Source organism: Rhagoletis pomonella, unplaced genomic scaffold, assembly GCF_013731165.1.
Source record: "Rhagoletis pomonella isolate Grant_MI unplaced genomic scaffold, Rhpom_1.0 Rhpom_scaffold_00012, whole genome shotgun sequence".
Classification (NCBI taxonomy): Eukaryota; Metazoa; Arthropoda; class Insecta; order Diptera; family Tephritidae; genus Rhagoletis; species Rhagoletis pomonella.
Window position 1 is genome coordinate 5,722,562 of NW_023458566.1, and position 16,313 is coordinate 5,738,874.

Here is a 16,313-nt window from a genome sequence, read left to right on the forward strand (position 1 = left end):
CGCTAAAACCCCCCGAAAATGCCAGAAAATGCAATGGGGCAATAAATAAAAAATTCTTATTAAGCTTCCCTTTTAGCCAGGACTACCTACGCCTACTTTCATTTCCAAAAATTCCTTAACAAACAGCAACTTAATACTTTGCTACTGTAAGTAACTACAAGTAAAGATCGCTCATTCACAACAATCAGTCAATTATAAAGTTTAACTTAAAATGTCTATCGCTTCAGTTGAAAATGTCACCTTAATCGCTTCAGCTACTTGCCACAAGCAAACAAAAAAAAAAAAACGGATTACGTTTAACTTAAGCTAACGAGCAACAAATTGTTATACAATATTTATTCTTAGCACCCACACCAACCAACAACAGCAGCGTGTCGCAGCAGTCACACAGATGAGTCAATGACAATAGACATGCAAAAGAAGCAAAGATTGCAAGAACTGGCATACAACTTTAACTAGCATCTTTTCGTTTTTCATTTACTGAGTATCCTACAACTTGGCGTCGCGCTGCTATCAAGTACAATGCAAACTTCAAAGCGTTTCTTGCGCACAAGTACGAGTAATATGTATGTATGTATGTATGTAAGTACACCTTGCGGCACGTTAGTGGAGTATAAAGACAATTAGCGAAATTAAGTTAAAAGTTAAAAATGTAAAACTAACGAAAATCTTGCAAATCCGCATGCTATTGAAGGTAGACGATGCTTTCTCGTTCGCCTCTGCTTCACCTCTCTCACTCTCTCTCTAGCAACATCGTCTACACCACCGCCATTGTCCTGGTGTGAATGAGTGGATGACAAAAGTTGCGCATCGCTGCTATGCTTCGTTTCGCAGTGTCTTGTAAAATTTTCCGATTTGCAATCTGCTGTCGCCACCATTAAGCCGGCTATGCGTTGAGTTTGTCAAAAGTTTAATTGAAATGTAAACAGTTGCTTACTCACTTTTGTAATTTATGCGTTACTGACTTTTGAATGCAATTTACAAATGAATGCCGAGATTTATCGCTTCAAAATGTGTTTTGGAAAGCTAGTAAATTGCAAACGATAGAGGTCTCACAAACGCAATTGTATGCAATATCAACATGGCTTGTTGCAATAAATTAGCTTCAGAAGAGGTAAACAATAATCGAAATTAGAGAGTAGTCATTGGATGAGGATATAAATTGAGCATCTTTACAATTAGCTTGTTCTTGTTTATATGATTTGAATTTTTTCAGTATTCAATGTACTTCTTTTACTCATGTAAAAGATCAATCTACCTCTAGCTCCGAAAATCTTTTGATACATTCTGTACAAAAAAAAGGAGATTTGATCTTCGTAGATGTCGGTGTTAATCATGCGAGGACGAACGAAGCAACTGCAAAGCGTTTACGAGAAAGACGTTTCCAGAGTTAACCTGAATTCGACTCGCTTTTCAGAAAGGTATGACGGGGTTAGAGCTTTGAAAAAAATATTTTGTGATTTTCTTAGATGTCTAAGGCGTGAATTTAGAAAACAAAATTGAAAATTTGACGTATTCCTGCATATTTCTTCTATATAAAACTAGCAAGACGCGCCGTGCGTTGCTGCTCCAAGAAATACACATACGTATTTAGAGTTTCGAAATTTAAGAGTTTTGTAAAGGGATGTTCGACTAATCCATTGAATATTTTTTTTTTAATTAATCATATTCCCGATTAATCAAAAAACATAATAAATCAGATTCTGATTAAACAAATCCCGAGTAACTACTGTTTACTCATAAAAAATCAATTGAAATCGGAGTAACTTTGCGCATTTCTTTCGAGTTTGCGTTCAAAGGAAATAATCAAAATGTAATTAACCGAGAATGTAATCACATTGATAGATGAATTATTCTTTGATTAACCAATTAATGAAGTTTCGATTAATCAGCCTGTTTGTTAAATTGATTAATCGTAAATTCCTAATATTTTCGGTTTTTTTTTCATTTGGTTACATATTGCCTGATTTTTTCATAAGCTTTTTCGGATCCACATCTAAAGCTCTTCGTATCAAACTTCTCTTCTCACATCAAGTCTTTTTCTTGCACAACATTTCTATCTCGTGTCGATGCTGGCATACCAAGTTGGCAAATGAATTTGTTATTGATTAGCATGCATAAGCTCTGAATCCATATCAGAACTTCATTAAAAATATCACCCGAATATTTCTGTATCGGTTACACCTGGTTGCTTTAAAATTTCTTTACGGCGACTTTCACGATACATTTCCCACAATTGTCGAGTAGAGCTCTTGTTAATCGACTAACCGATTAATCGGTTAATCGAATAGAAAAAGTTGTTTCAAAAAATAATCGAATACCTTTAATCGATTAACCGCCCACTTTCGACTAACCGTTCGTAATCGACTAGTTGTTTTCATTCGATTACTTGACAGATTCGACTATTCGAATAGTTGTTTTCTTTCAATATTTCATAAGTTTTGCGGTTGATAGGCTTTGAATATTTATAGTACCAAAAATGGTGTGGTACCGCATGAATTGTGATGGAGATGAATACGTGACTTATAGCAAAATTAAAAGTGCATCCATCACCTTCATAAACTCATGGACTCCAGGCACGAGAAATGGTATCTTGACGCTCGTTTGAAATAGTTTCGCCATCTTCGTTTTTTCTTCTACGCTGGAAATTTTTTGCCGGGCTTGTTTCGGCACATTCACTTTGGCTACATCTGTGTAATGTATGTGTGGTACATAAACATACATTTCCAGGTCCTGATCCTTGTTCCTTTTACGAATGGCATTCAAATGGGTTGCCAAAGACGATGTCGAATTATTATAGGCCATATTTTGTCCACATATTGTACACTTGACTTCTTTTCCACCTTCGGAGTTAGAAAAGAAGTTCCACACCCAGCTACGCTTACTTAAACTCATTTTGGATAAAGCAAATTTTTGGTTTTGAAGTGAGAAAAAATTTGTATTTAAACATTTTTCACTATTCGAATAATGACAGTTAATCAATTGCACGATTTTCAGTCAATGCAAAAGTTGCTACTCACTATTCGATTGTTAACAAGAGCTCTATTGTCGAGGATTCGATGATGCGCATGTTTTTAAAATTTTTTGAAACAATGTTCGTATTTGCTTTGGATGACACGTGAGTGAAGCTTCGGGTAGAGTTGAGTTTCAATGCTTCTATATACGTTTGGCATTCTACTCCGTCAACGGTTTTCAAACCAAGGAATAATATTGGTCCTTTGATTGTAGGCAGCACTAATCTCAAATGATATACACATGTGCCAATGCTTGGGATGAATCCGCTACTATTGAAATTCCTTGCCGATTTGCTCCAAGTATAATATGTTCCATATAAATAACACTCTTCCTTTTGACACCCAGATTTTAATATTTCATACAACTTGTGGATAATTTAATTTAATTCGACTTTTCAAACTGGTGACAACCCTCATCAAAATGCAGCTATAAACCTTCTCCTCGCCGAGGCGAACCATTTGACAACCATAGTACAGTACTTCCTATTCAAGCGAAACTTTATTTATGCTCTCTGTTAGAAGCGAGAAGGAAACAGAGTAAATCTTAAAACTTCTTCTGTTAATGATTTCTTTGCTGCCGTAATGAGGAGTTAGAGCCGCTACCAACTAAACTGCTTTCATTGCAGCATAGATCTTGGTATGGAAAATGCTGTAATATTCCGGGAGTGGATATGGCACTTCACGTTCGAACTCCAAACAGAATATAGCAACGCCCACTCTCTGACAAGTTTCCCAAAAAATTTCGAACGCAATATCGCACTCTTTTACTCTTGCTTTCTATCAGGTCTTGCGTCCATTCGTATGACATAGCCAAGCCAAGCTTAGTGGTACAATTTCGAACAATTCACCAAAAATGTACAATTATTTATTGCACCGGTTTTTTTGCGTTGTGACTAAATTTTCAAAATTATTTTAAGGATATGGGCCATTACAGAAGCAGCGTAGTAAGCCGGTTAGATGAAGTTATAGCCCACATTTAATTGGAGGTTGTCTAATTTCAAAAATCTAAATGGAATTATAAACTTTGAATGGTATTTACATGGCATTTTCTAATCCACTGCGGACTGTTGAGATTCATCATTTCATATATCCATATGGACATGAAGTATATATTATGTATTTTGCCTATCATTTGCACTTACGCTACAAAAATCATTCCAATTTCCAGGTCTTACCAACACGCATTTTTTCGTATACAATCAAGCCATATTCAAATTTCCAGCCTGTCATTTTCAACCATTACTTCAGCCAAACTTTTGCATATAATCCCAATGCAATTACGTGGTAAATCAATTAAATTTCACAGATTTTCAATTATTTGAATTTGTCCATTTTATTTATCGTTATTTATTTGCCAGTTGGTGCTGCAAGTAAATATTTATTGACTGTGACAACAAATACAAATACAATCACGCAACAGGCCCATCAGTGTGGTCAACTTGTGTAGGTGTAGGTGTAGGTGTAAGTAAGCATAGGTTGGTGTGAACACATATCCAATTGTTTATATTGACTTATGCGGTTTTCTGTTTGATTTTGTTTTTGTTGTTGTTAGTGTTGTATTATATTTTGTATTGCCCATTCGTTGACAAACAAAGCGTGGCTTTGAACTTTTGCTGCTTTTCAGAGTATTTATCCAACAAAAAATGAGAAGCAGCCAAGCATTGCTAGTTACATACCCACCATGCAAACCATGAGAAATAGGCAACAATCGTCAATGGCAACAAATTGGCGACTCACCGATTTATTGCTGTGGTGACAAATCGGCAACATCACTTCATTCATGTCAATTTTGAATAAAAAAGTTCTCAAAAATTCCGAAACTTATGAATATGGCGTCAATAGTATTGGCCAAAAGCATCTAGATTATGCCCAAGGACAAGATTGAAAAAATAGGAAGCCTCACAGCGAGAAAATGAATTAATTCCGATTGTAAGTTGCAATTTGGTATACAACAAAATAAATGAAGTATTAAAAAGAATAAAATTATTCCAAATATCGCCTGAAGCGATAAGAAAAGGACTTATTCAGGTAATAAGAAAACGACTCGCCCAGGCGAGTTGCCTTCGGCGGACGTTTTAAAGCGACCGGTAATAGGAAATCGATTCGATGGCAATATTACCGGCAATAAATTTGTTTCCGAGGGCGACACATTTTCTTATTGCTGGCAACACAAATTGTTTGGTGGGTATTTACATATATAAAACTAATTATTTTTCAGGTGTGTATGCACTTTATTGGTAACATGAGATTGTTTATATTATTTCGATTTCAAAATTTGCAGCCCGATACAACAAAATTTAATGCATTTAAATTTTACTCGTACTTTCGTTTGTATTGAGCGTAGTATTGTTATTTATTTTGTTTTTTTTTTTGCCTAGCATTTTTAATTAAAAATATTTGCATTTGCTTGCTGCAACAAAAAATGTCGGCAATTAAATGTCAAAATATTAATATTGTTTTCTAAATATTTGTTTCATTACAAAGATGTATACATACTTACTTTTGAGATTATTTCCCGAATACTGACTAAAAACACACCAACAAAATTTTATCTTTAGATTAATATCAAACGAAAGAAAGTTTTGCTTTTTCCCTTCTCTCGCATTTCACCCAGAAATAATCCTCCTTCACACAATTATCAATATAAATAAATCAAAACGCAGTTAATAATTATGTGACATATTCCCACATCGAAAGCTGTCGGTTTTTCTGCCAATACCAAAATGAAAATTTGCTAAAAAAAAAATCTGTTATGCGACACTCAAGCCTAACAAAGACTCTTTAAAACAACACATTTTACTTTTCATCAAACTGCGAATTAACTCATATTTTTGCTCGAAAATTAAAAAAATTGAAAATAAAAATAAAACAAGAAACAGAAAATAAAATGATTGCACAGCAGCTGATTTGCGGCGGCGGCGTAAAAATTCTTTTGAAAATCAATATTTGCACATGTGCATGCTCTGCATATTGAATAACAATCGCTGGCTTGGCAAAAGCTTCCACCACAAGTCAATAACAGAGCAAAACAGGAAAACCAGCTCTTTGTGGTTATCATCATGGTTAGGTTTTTAGGCACACAGCCAAGCCATTTTATACAGATGTTCACATGCACATACACACGCATACATATGTATGTAAATATGGGCATACTTTTAGGTAGAATTTATTTCGTGGTTTATATTGTATAATTCAATGTACATACATACATATTTATGTGTGTACATATTATTTTTATGTAACATTTGTATGTATGTATATGTATAACTAACTACCCTGCAGAGAATGGCATGCTCTCAACTGGTAAGCATCTTTTACAAGCTATTATTAAATAAAATCAGTTTCTAATTCAGCTATCCGCAGCCCCCGTTCATCATAATGTGAAAACTACACAAATGGAAATAACATAAAACGGTTTTACTAGCGAAAATTTTCTTGTGCAGTTGCGTCTACGAAAAGTTTAGCCTTCAGCTATGTTCATATGGAAACAAAAAATCGGGCATTCTTGGAACCTGGCATTCAGTGTTCCATATTATTTATGTACTTATGAAATGTATGTACATAGCTTACTTCATGCTTGAGAGCATAGTTATCAGTGCTGGTTTAAGCAATGAGCTAAAACTTTTTTTAAATGGGTTGGAAACTGGGCTCAAACCCAGGCTCTGCGGACTGGTAGTGCGCACTACTAACCACTAAATCACTACACTTGTTACCGCTATAAAGTTTTGTTCACTATGTGATTGTATAAGCCGATCTCAGTCTTAAACTCGCACACATGCGGAAACCAACCAACTTCGGATACGCGGCGGTTGCGGTTGCTAGGTGAAACAAAAAGAAGCCGACTTAATCAATCCCGTTTCAGACTAGCTTTATAAATCTATGTATATATTGGTACGAATGGATAAGGCTTGATGCCACCAGCTTCTCATTTCTGGAACAATTATCAGTTACGCAGTTTTGCAGAACGACGCGGCCTCTGAAAAGAATAGCGAAAAATGCAATGAATTTGAAAATATTACGGAATCGTCGCCTTGAAACCACTAGGCCACCTCAAAGTCTCTCTAAAAGAAACGCCAATTTTGAGGACCTTGAGAAAATCTATTATTTGGAGGGCATTCAAAATGAACAACGCGCAAGTTTAAAGTAGCTAGGAATTACCGTTGCCTTTTGGAAATTCTTTTTGTTGGCAGTGTCAGTGGACTATTCCATTGTGGGACATTTTACTCCAGAATGTGATCAATTGTGAATTATAACTACGTAGTCAAAACGCAGAACGATAACTAACTAATGCATAAAATTGCTTTAACAAAAATACCAAACGATTTCTTAGTTTTATGTTACTATCATCTGAATGAATGTGACTGGTGAGAAAATGAAAAGAACTTTGTGCACTAAAAGACGACATTTAACCAAAACACCTAACATTCAAGGCTGATATTTTTATGTTGTAAGATACATACTAAGCGCATAGAAAAAAATTGACTTATATAATCTTCATAGAAATATTAAAAAATATTTAAATTTGTTACTGGTGGGACATGTCCTTGTGACTGGTGTAAAGTAATTATGCATGAAGCAAAAGTTTCCACAGACAAAAATTACAACTTCGTTTTATTAACCGACTTCGTAAAAAAGGAGAAGGATCTTTTCTTTTATGTATGTTACCGCAAAACTTTAGACCACGTCAACCGACATATATAAAAACAAGTAAGAGCGCTGTCTTCATACCTTTCTTGAACATCAGAACACTTTACTTTAATAGATTGTAGCTCGATGCTTCCATTCTCATTTGCATAAAAAAATTTTCCATAGTGATGGAAAATAATGGATTTTATTAGAGCTACCGAAATTGTTCCTAAATTTGCAAAAATTGGCAAACTATAGCTAATATTACAAAAGTAGTAGAATATATGGAATCAGCGACCTAAATACACCCCAAAACTATGAATGCTGTTCTTTGCATCTTTTGACAAAAGACCAATGACAAAACAATTACAATTTGGTTGAAAAACAGATAAGTTTGAGATTAACGATAAGCTGAAGGGCTGCAAGAAATGATATCTAATCTGGTAATCTATTATCTAATAATCTATTATGTAATAATGTACCTCTTTGCTGAACCCAGAATTTTTAACAAGAATTGGTCTTATTAGACTAGTATGCTGTGTGTCACTTGGCAGTCGATGTGCGGGCTCTTACAATTAAATTAAAATACTAATATTTTGCAGGCTTGTTGCTGACTTCATGATAAAATATATTTTCACTATTAACAAGGGATTCGATAAACATTAGATTTTCGACCCGCCCTAATACACATAATATGTAAGCACTCTCTCGGATAATATTCGTTCGTTTGCTGATATGGCAAAACAAATCTCCAACTAGAAATCATGTTTTATGAATGTGTTGTATACCAGATAGTGTTGGGCAGTATCGATACCAAAAGTACTCAGAACTCGATTCTCAAAAGGATCGAGAGCAGCCGATTTTTAAAAGTATCGAAACTGAGTACTCGAAAGAACTTAGTATTCACAAAAGAACTCGAAAGTGCACAAAACTAAAAAAAGGAACTCGAAAGTACTCAGTACTCACAAAAGAACTCGAAAGTACTCATTACTCAAAAATACTCTGTTCCAATAATCACTTTGATACATGTCCTCAGGATCGATTCAAAGTACTCAGCATTAAGTGTCGAATAGACATAAAAAGGATGAAGTTTTATTTACATTTAACGGTATTCAGGAATGATTGTACTCAATTTGCAGTTTCAGTAATTTTCAAGTACAATACTTGTACCCAGTACAGTTCGCCATACATTTGACGTAATTTTGGATTCATATATTAATTTGAATAAAATACTGCCAGCTTGTGAGATTCCTACACTAAGTATTCAAATGTTACCAACATGTACAAATTTAAAGAAAATACTAAGTACTTTGAAAAATACCCGATTCTTAAAAGTACTCGATACTTCCCAACACTAGTGTATACGTGGACATTCTTGCTTACACTACTGCACGATCGCTTTCAAAAAGCTTATTTCCAAAAAAGCGTATGCTAAGATATCAAAATCCGCTTGCAGATGAAATACGCTGCCATCAATCAAAACGCTTTCAAGTTGTCACATTGCTGACTTTTGTATTTTTTTTCACGTTTATTTGCACTTTCCACTGGCACGCTCCTGACTTTTATTTACCATTGACTTTAGCTTAGACAGTTATTGTCTTGCATGTGTGTGCATCTATACGTACATATGTTTAGTGTATGTATGTATGTATTTATAAATGTGTGCGAAAAATATTCCAAGCATACATTTTTCTCCTAGGTGTCATAACGACTGACATCACAACAGGTTAACGTGCTACAAAATAAATGTTGATATTTGTAGATGGAAAATATATATGCATATGCTAGTTAAAGGCCATTAGTGTTGCCAGATCTTTCTTTTAACTGTAACCTCCAAATTGTAACCTCCAAAGGGGATGAGAGTTGGGGGGTTGAATTATGTAAAGTTATTCGTAACAACCAAGAATATAATTTTTTATTTAGAGTATTCAGCATGTTGTATTTAATTGTGGATATAATCTAGAAGAACGTAAAGAAAAGTCACACGCAATTCACCGACATATAGATCAAAATTGTGAGCTCTTTGAAAAGCAAAAATTTTTCAGGTAAAAGTGGCACCGTTTTAGAAATATCGAAATTTATTAAAATTAAACAAAAAAAAAATCGGGCCTTTTCATGTATTTTCTTTAAATGCATCTACAAACAAGGCTATACTTGGTAATTTTGTATGTAAAATACTTCCAGATAGTTGCTTCCCCATACTCAAATGCAATGTAGTTAAAATATATTAAGGAACCATTAAAAAATTAGGACTATTTTGGGATTTTTAAGTTTTTGATATTTTCTTACCCAAATTTGACTATCTGTGGTGAAAAAAAATGTACTGAGCTATAACTGCACATTACATTACCATTTCTAATAGAAAAAAGTTAGTTTTGTGGGTAAGGGACTGATACACGCTAGAGTGTATTTAATATGTAGATTTAAATTTAAGTTCCTTTGTAGTATTTATTTTGCATATGTTTATAAATATGGATGTAAACTGCAACATTTTGCACGCATTCCTGCATACTAACAAATATAAAAATAATTCACGGAAATGTTCAGCTTCAAATGCGCCAATATATTCAATTTAATAGAGAAATAAACGCAGAAACAAAAGCAATAATATGAATGCGTAAAAAATGTGAGCTAAATACCATTACATTCAGTATAATTTCAAGCCGTCAATAGCATTCACATAGCGGCGAGTTTTCTGTTTTGTACTTCAACCATTTCATTTCATATTTGACGATTTCGCTTTGCTTCACTTGTCTTCTATGGAATAAAACAAATAAATTTTATGTTTACAATGAATGTTAACGTACAATTGCTATTGCAAAAAAATCGCAGTATTACACTAATAACAACAAATAGCACAAATGTAAATAACAATGTATGGCTGTACAAATTGTTGACTTTAAACTGAAAAGCCACACATGCATAGTTATGTACATATGTACATATATTTACATACCTACATGCATATGTACCCTGCAAAAAATGCGCGACTAATCTCTAAAGAGAGTATTCCGAGATTACTCTCAATCGTATACAATTGGGCATTAATTAGTCGCAACTAGTCCATTTGGGTATAAAGGGGAACAACTAGTCTCTTCATAGGACATGCTCGAACAAAAGCGAACAGGTCATTCCATATAAAGAGATCATAAGTGATATTAGTCGCATGTTCCTTTGCGATTGCTCCCTGACTTATCCCGGAGTAGTCGCATTTTTTGCAGGGTATCTACAAAAAATGCACAGGCACAGAGAGTTCCACATACGCACTGTTGCACTGACAATACACCCCGTTAACATCAATGTGAGTGGCGAGTAAAGCTGCACAATTGAACGGACTAATGGATGCTTGGCTGCTCGAATAGTTGAACAGAATCGGAGCGCATAATAGGATCGCAGGCGAACGACGGAAGCGTTGGCGATCCGTTTTAAATGGTTCGTTGGCGGTTGGCAATTTTATATGCTATTCATAAAATTGTAAATACTATAAACAAATATATATCATGGCGCTTACACTCAAACTAGCATATAATTTGAATTGTTTGTTGCAGCAGTCTTATTGCTTTGATTTTTGCCCAACATGCACCACACGAAGCAGCTCATAGCACTTATACACACATATGTACGTGTGATGGCAGCGATGTTGGCAGCGAATTACAAACTATTGACGCATGAATAGGAAAACCAAAAATAAATATTCAGTAAAGTGTGGCTGTATATGTTCAAAATATTGAAATAACTACAAATAATTATTTTATGAGGAGTTCAATCACCGCTGCGACTCTCAAAATAATCATCGATATGTTTCTGCTTTACATACTTATATGCGTAAATATATTAATCCATATTCGTTTATTTGTATGTAAAAGTTAATTTTGATGCCACTACATCTTAGTCCCTTATTTGGCTGTACAAACGTGCGTCGATTTGATCCCGGCCCAAGAAATACCCCAACAGCCTCCCTCATTTGCGAGGTTGCGGCAGTTTTACATCCCATGTGCAGACAAGTTCTTCAACACTTTGTCCCTTCGTTGTTTCGTATCAGGCCCTACTTCCGGCGTCCGCTCCTGTGGACCAATTCTTGCAGCTCTTGGAAGCGGAAGAACACAAGACACGTAATTGCGGGTGCGAGTGATGTTGTATCAGTTTTTTACCTCGAGCTGAGACACAGGAACATTTTTCGGGCCTCTGAAGTTTATACCAAACGTAAGTGTTGGTCATCCTTCAGCTAGCAAGGAGCTTTGCTCAAAGGCCTACGCAAGGGAAGGTAGTCTATCTTCTCTGACAACTAGGCAGCCTTGAAAAAATAATGCAAACTGCAGTGGTAGAAGTCATTATAGACGCACCACATTTTAACAAGTTTTAACATATTATATTTTTTGTTATTTCTCTAAGGATATAGTTAATATTTTAACAAGAGCAGCGTAAATCCAAGTTTAAAACTTTATTGAACATTAAAAAAAAAATCCATTAAACTCTGGTAAAATTGTTGAGCTTTTTTAACAAGATTTCCTGGAAGGATTCTGAGTATGCAGTTTTACAGGCCATTAAATTCTAGTGGAATAAAGTACAAGTTTCAAATGGCTCAGATTTACCGTGGATTTTTTAGAATTTTTGTTGTCTCATTTTCTTCCATATACATATGTGACGAATAAGCTAAATTTGGTTTTATATGAAAGAACACCATAATATCTTTGACAAAAAAATCTGCAAAATCAGCGGTAATTTTTAAAAAAGACTGAAAAGAACACCATGCCCTCCATCTTTTCCAAGGATAAATTATAAGTAGTAATGTAGAGTATTCACAGTGCCGATTCCAAAGTGAAACTCTAACTCACATATTTCCTGTAGAATCTTAACTAATGACTTGGTACGCCATTTCTTCTACATCTGTCGAATTACATCTAAGACAGTAGATGTTGTATTCCAGTCCTAGCCTTTGATTCCCACGGCCCAGTGCCCTGTGTAAACGGCAGTTAGTCGAGATAAATCCCTCCTCTTGAGTCTAGTGAGAAATGCAGTGCGTTTTGCGCAGCAAATGGGTCACAGATTCCTGCAGACCCTAGAGGCTTATAGGCCTTTCCACCTACTATTAGCCACCTTTTACCAATGCTGATAGATGCGGCTCTTAATAAAGCTCAGAGGCACAAGAACCTCCTCAGCCTCTGAGACAACCAGAGCCGACCTGTCCCTGGCTAGCTCCTCGGCCATGAATTCTACTGTATCCCGGCTCCCAGATCAGTGCAACAACATGCCTATCAGCTGAACTATCATCCTTTAGTATGTAGAGAAACTTTCGCTTTCTCTAATTAGAATAGCTAATAATAATTAAAAATATGTACGCCACAACTTTTGTGGAATACAATTGTATATATGTATGTATGTATTATCCCAGATCACCTGAGATTTGTTTAATTTTATTACGCTATGTTAATTAAACGAGCGCAAATTGTAACATCTGTTTTTATTACAACCCTTGATTTTTTTTTTACGATAAACAACAGCGCACACAATACTTGGGTCTACTGCCTAAAAGGCGACTACATTTATGTACGTACATACATACATATTTTTGTACAAGTGTCCGCACAAGCAAACATGAATTGTTTTATTAATCTGTTAGTGGTTGAACGCTGAACAATAATACCCGGTGTTTGTGGGTATGTATGCATGTACAATTGTACTCGAAATTCAAGCTTAACAAATACCCCTTGCTTTTCAATAGACACACTGCTGCTGCAAAAAATTTAATTTATCCTGCAATGTAATTCCTTTTATACATTTGAGAATTTTAAGAGTTGGAAAACAAAATATACTCCATTCAGTTTTAGTTTAAGTCTGAGAATGCCTTCTGGTATGTATGTATGTATGTATGTAAATACTTGCAATGACAATTGCCCATTCATGTACCTAGTCTGTTGTTTCATAACTTGCGCCCGATTTTATTGCAGCCGCCCAGCTGCCTCTACCTTCGCTTACGCATTTAGCTTTGTTGGATTAGAGTCGCTGATGTCCAAACCGAAGTGTAAATAAAATTGTTGCGTACTCTCAAACTCCCACGGGTTAAATGCAGCTATGGGTGGTAATTACTGACAACATTTATGTCTAATACTTCTGTTTTGGGCGCCGCCCTTGCAAGTCCTTTCAAACGGAACGGCGGTTGTTTTACATCCTTCAAAGAATTTTATGTGCGTGAAGCCGTCAGCCCCAATTTAAAGCAACGCTAAGCAATGCATACACATACATACATACATACGTACATATGTATGGTAGATATGTGAGTGATTAAGTCAGCGTTGCTTTCAAGTGGACTATCATTCCATGTCTGAAAAAAAAAATGTGTGATTTGCGTCGTTGGTCTTGTGATGCTGATTGCTGGCGATAAACTACATAAAAAAGAACAATTAGCTGCAGACATTCGATGAAGTCTGCGATACACTTGTCTCTTATGCTAGCCACAAAGTGTGGACAAGATGAATGATAGGTATATGAATGATACGATACGTTAGCTGCGTATCTGTTTTGCAGTGACTTAAACGAAGGCGTATGAGAAGAGGGCGCATGCAAAATATATGTACTTTTCAACTCCTGATCCAACACAATTATTTTTTAGTTTTAGTTAATATTTGGAGTAGAGAAGATTAAGCTAAGTGGCAGCTATATATTTCTTTGTTTTCCACTTTAGTCAGTCTATACGAAGTTGTTAGGAAAGCCGCTGGATGGTCAAGATAAAGTTCCTCAGGCAGCTATTGCCCACTCCACTTAGCTCCTCGGGGGTGTTGATGAAACAACTTTGACAATAGGTGTCTAATACGGCTTTCCCACGGCACCCCAATTACGTTGTTCGCTCTCTCATTCGTCATTCGCACGCCAATAACCTTCGAATTACGTAATTCGCCATACAAAATTTTGAGAGCGAATTACCTCATTTGTTAGTAATTCGGATCCAATTACCATGCGAATTAGGAACAAATCGGTGCCGTCTCTAATTTATATCGGAAATTTAACGAAACTAGCTCATAAATCAAAACTTGCATTTTCCTGAGTACGAAAAGTAAAGTTTATAATTGAGTATATACCTAATTTAATACGGGAACTTATAAATGTTTAGGAAGAACCTACATTTTGCATAAATCTTTCAGCGAAGAAAACAAAAACAAAACACAGAGACAGAGAACTGTCAAATCGAATTAAGAATGTGCCCGTGAGAATGGGGTAATTCGCGATCGTAATTGGGGGAGCGAACAAAGTAATTCAGCATGCCGTGGGAAAATAGTATAAACCTTAGTCTTTTGAAAGCAGGCTAGCTGAATAGGAAACACTGAGCTGATGTGACCTCGGCATCATTCAAACAGCTAAGAAACAGCTAAGTAAGCTCTTAATAGACAGTGCCCAGTCCAGACTCTAGTGAGATTCGAAAGCTGCCCTTATCCAGCTGCTTAAGTAATTGTATGATCTACACCTTCGTCCCACCTGTTTTTATGATAAACCTTACCTTTTTGCTGAAAAATGCAGAAAATCAATTTAAATGACCTTTGACTTTGAATATTTTTTTTTTGCAATCATAGGATCGATGTGGACTTTTGACATTTCATTCATAATGGTGTTCGCAACATTGTTACCAATTTTCAGCTTTTTGCGAATTATTGTAAGCTTACCCCTATTTTTTTTTTTTGAGCTAACTTGACTCGGCTAATTCCTAAGAAACTGGATATCAAACAAGTAATCTTTAAGTAAAAAAACAAAAGCGACTTCAATTCTCATATAAAAATTTAAGATTTTCGTTAATTTCTTCACCCTCCAATTATCGGATCTAAACAATTAGTATGGGACCAACCTTGAGGTACCACCTTTCCGATGAAAAATCGAAATCGCTTAACGTGGTCCAAAATTATGCGGTAACATACATAAACAAAAAAATATTCCGACGAACTGATAAACTCCTCCTTTTTTTGAAGTGGGTTAAAAAATGGATTTACAAAATACGTCGCACCGGGCTTTTTGCATTACTAACGACTGATTATATGTAAATGCAATTTTTTTTAAGAACCTTTCTTCATTATAAAACTAATTACCTGTCCTTCAAAACAAAATTTTGTTACTTGACACCATAAAAAATGCCACTAAGCTATAAAAAAAATCTTAGCAACGGTTGCAAAGAGTTAGTTATTCTGAGTAACTAATAGCAGACTAATAAAACGACTCAGCCACTCAGCCACTACGGGATATTTGGTTATAAATGCATCAAAAGAGACAAAAAAAAAATACTTACATACATATGTAAGTACGAACGTTAATATGTACTTATCTTCTGCAGGAGTACCTTATGCGTGCATATAAGTATCTAGGTCTGCTTGGATGTATGCGCAGGCACGCACCAAATGCTACATATTTGCGGTGTAGACGTATGGCCGCCATTGTTTGGTAGTAAATTCAAACAAATCTGCTTGAGTGTAAAAAATTAATGAACTCGGTTACTATGGCTAAGGCGAACGCTTATTTACGTTGGGAACAGCAAGGTATAAAAGAGAATGCAGAAATTAGTAGTACTTACTGCGTTTAAGCGTGAAATACAATACGAGTACATACTCCCTGACTGCACAAAGTAGTTTGTCCGTTTGAATTCTATGGTAACGGGTGATTTTTTTGAGGTTAGGATTTTCATGCATTAGTATT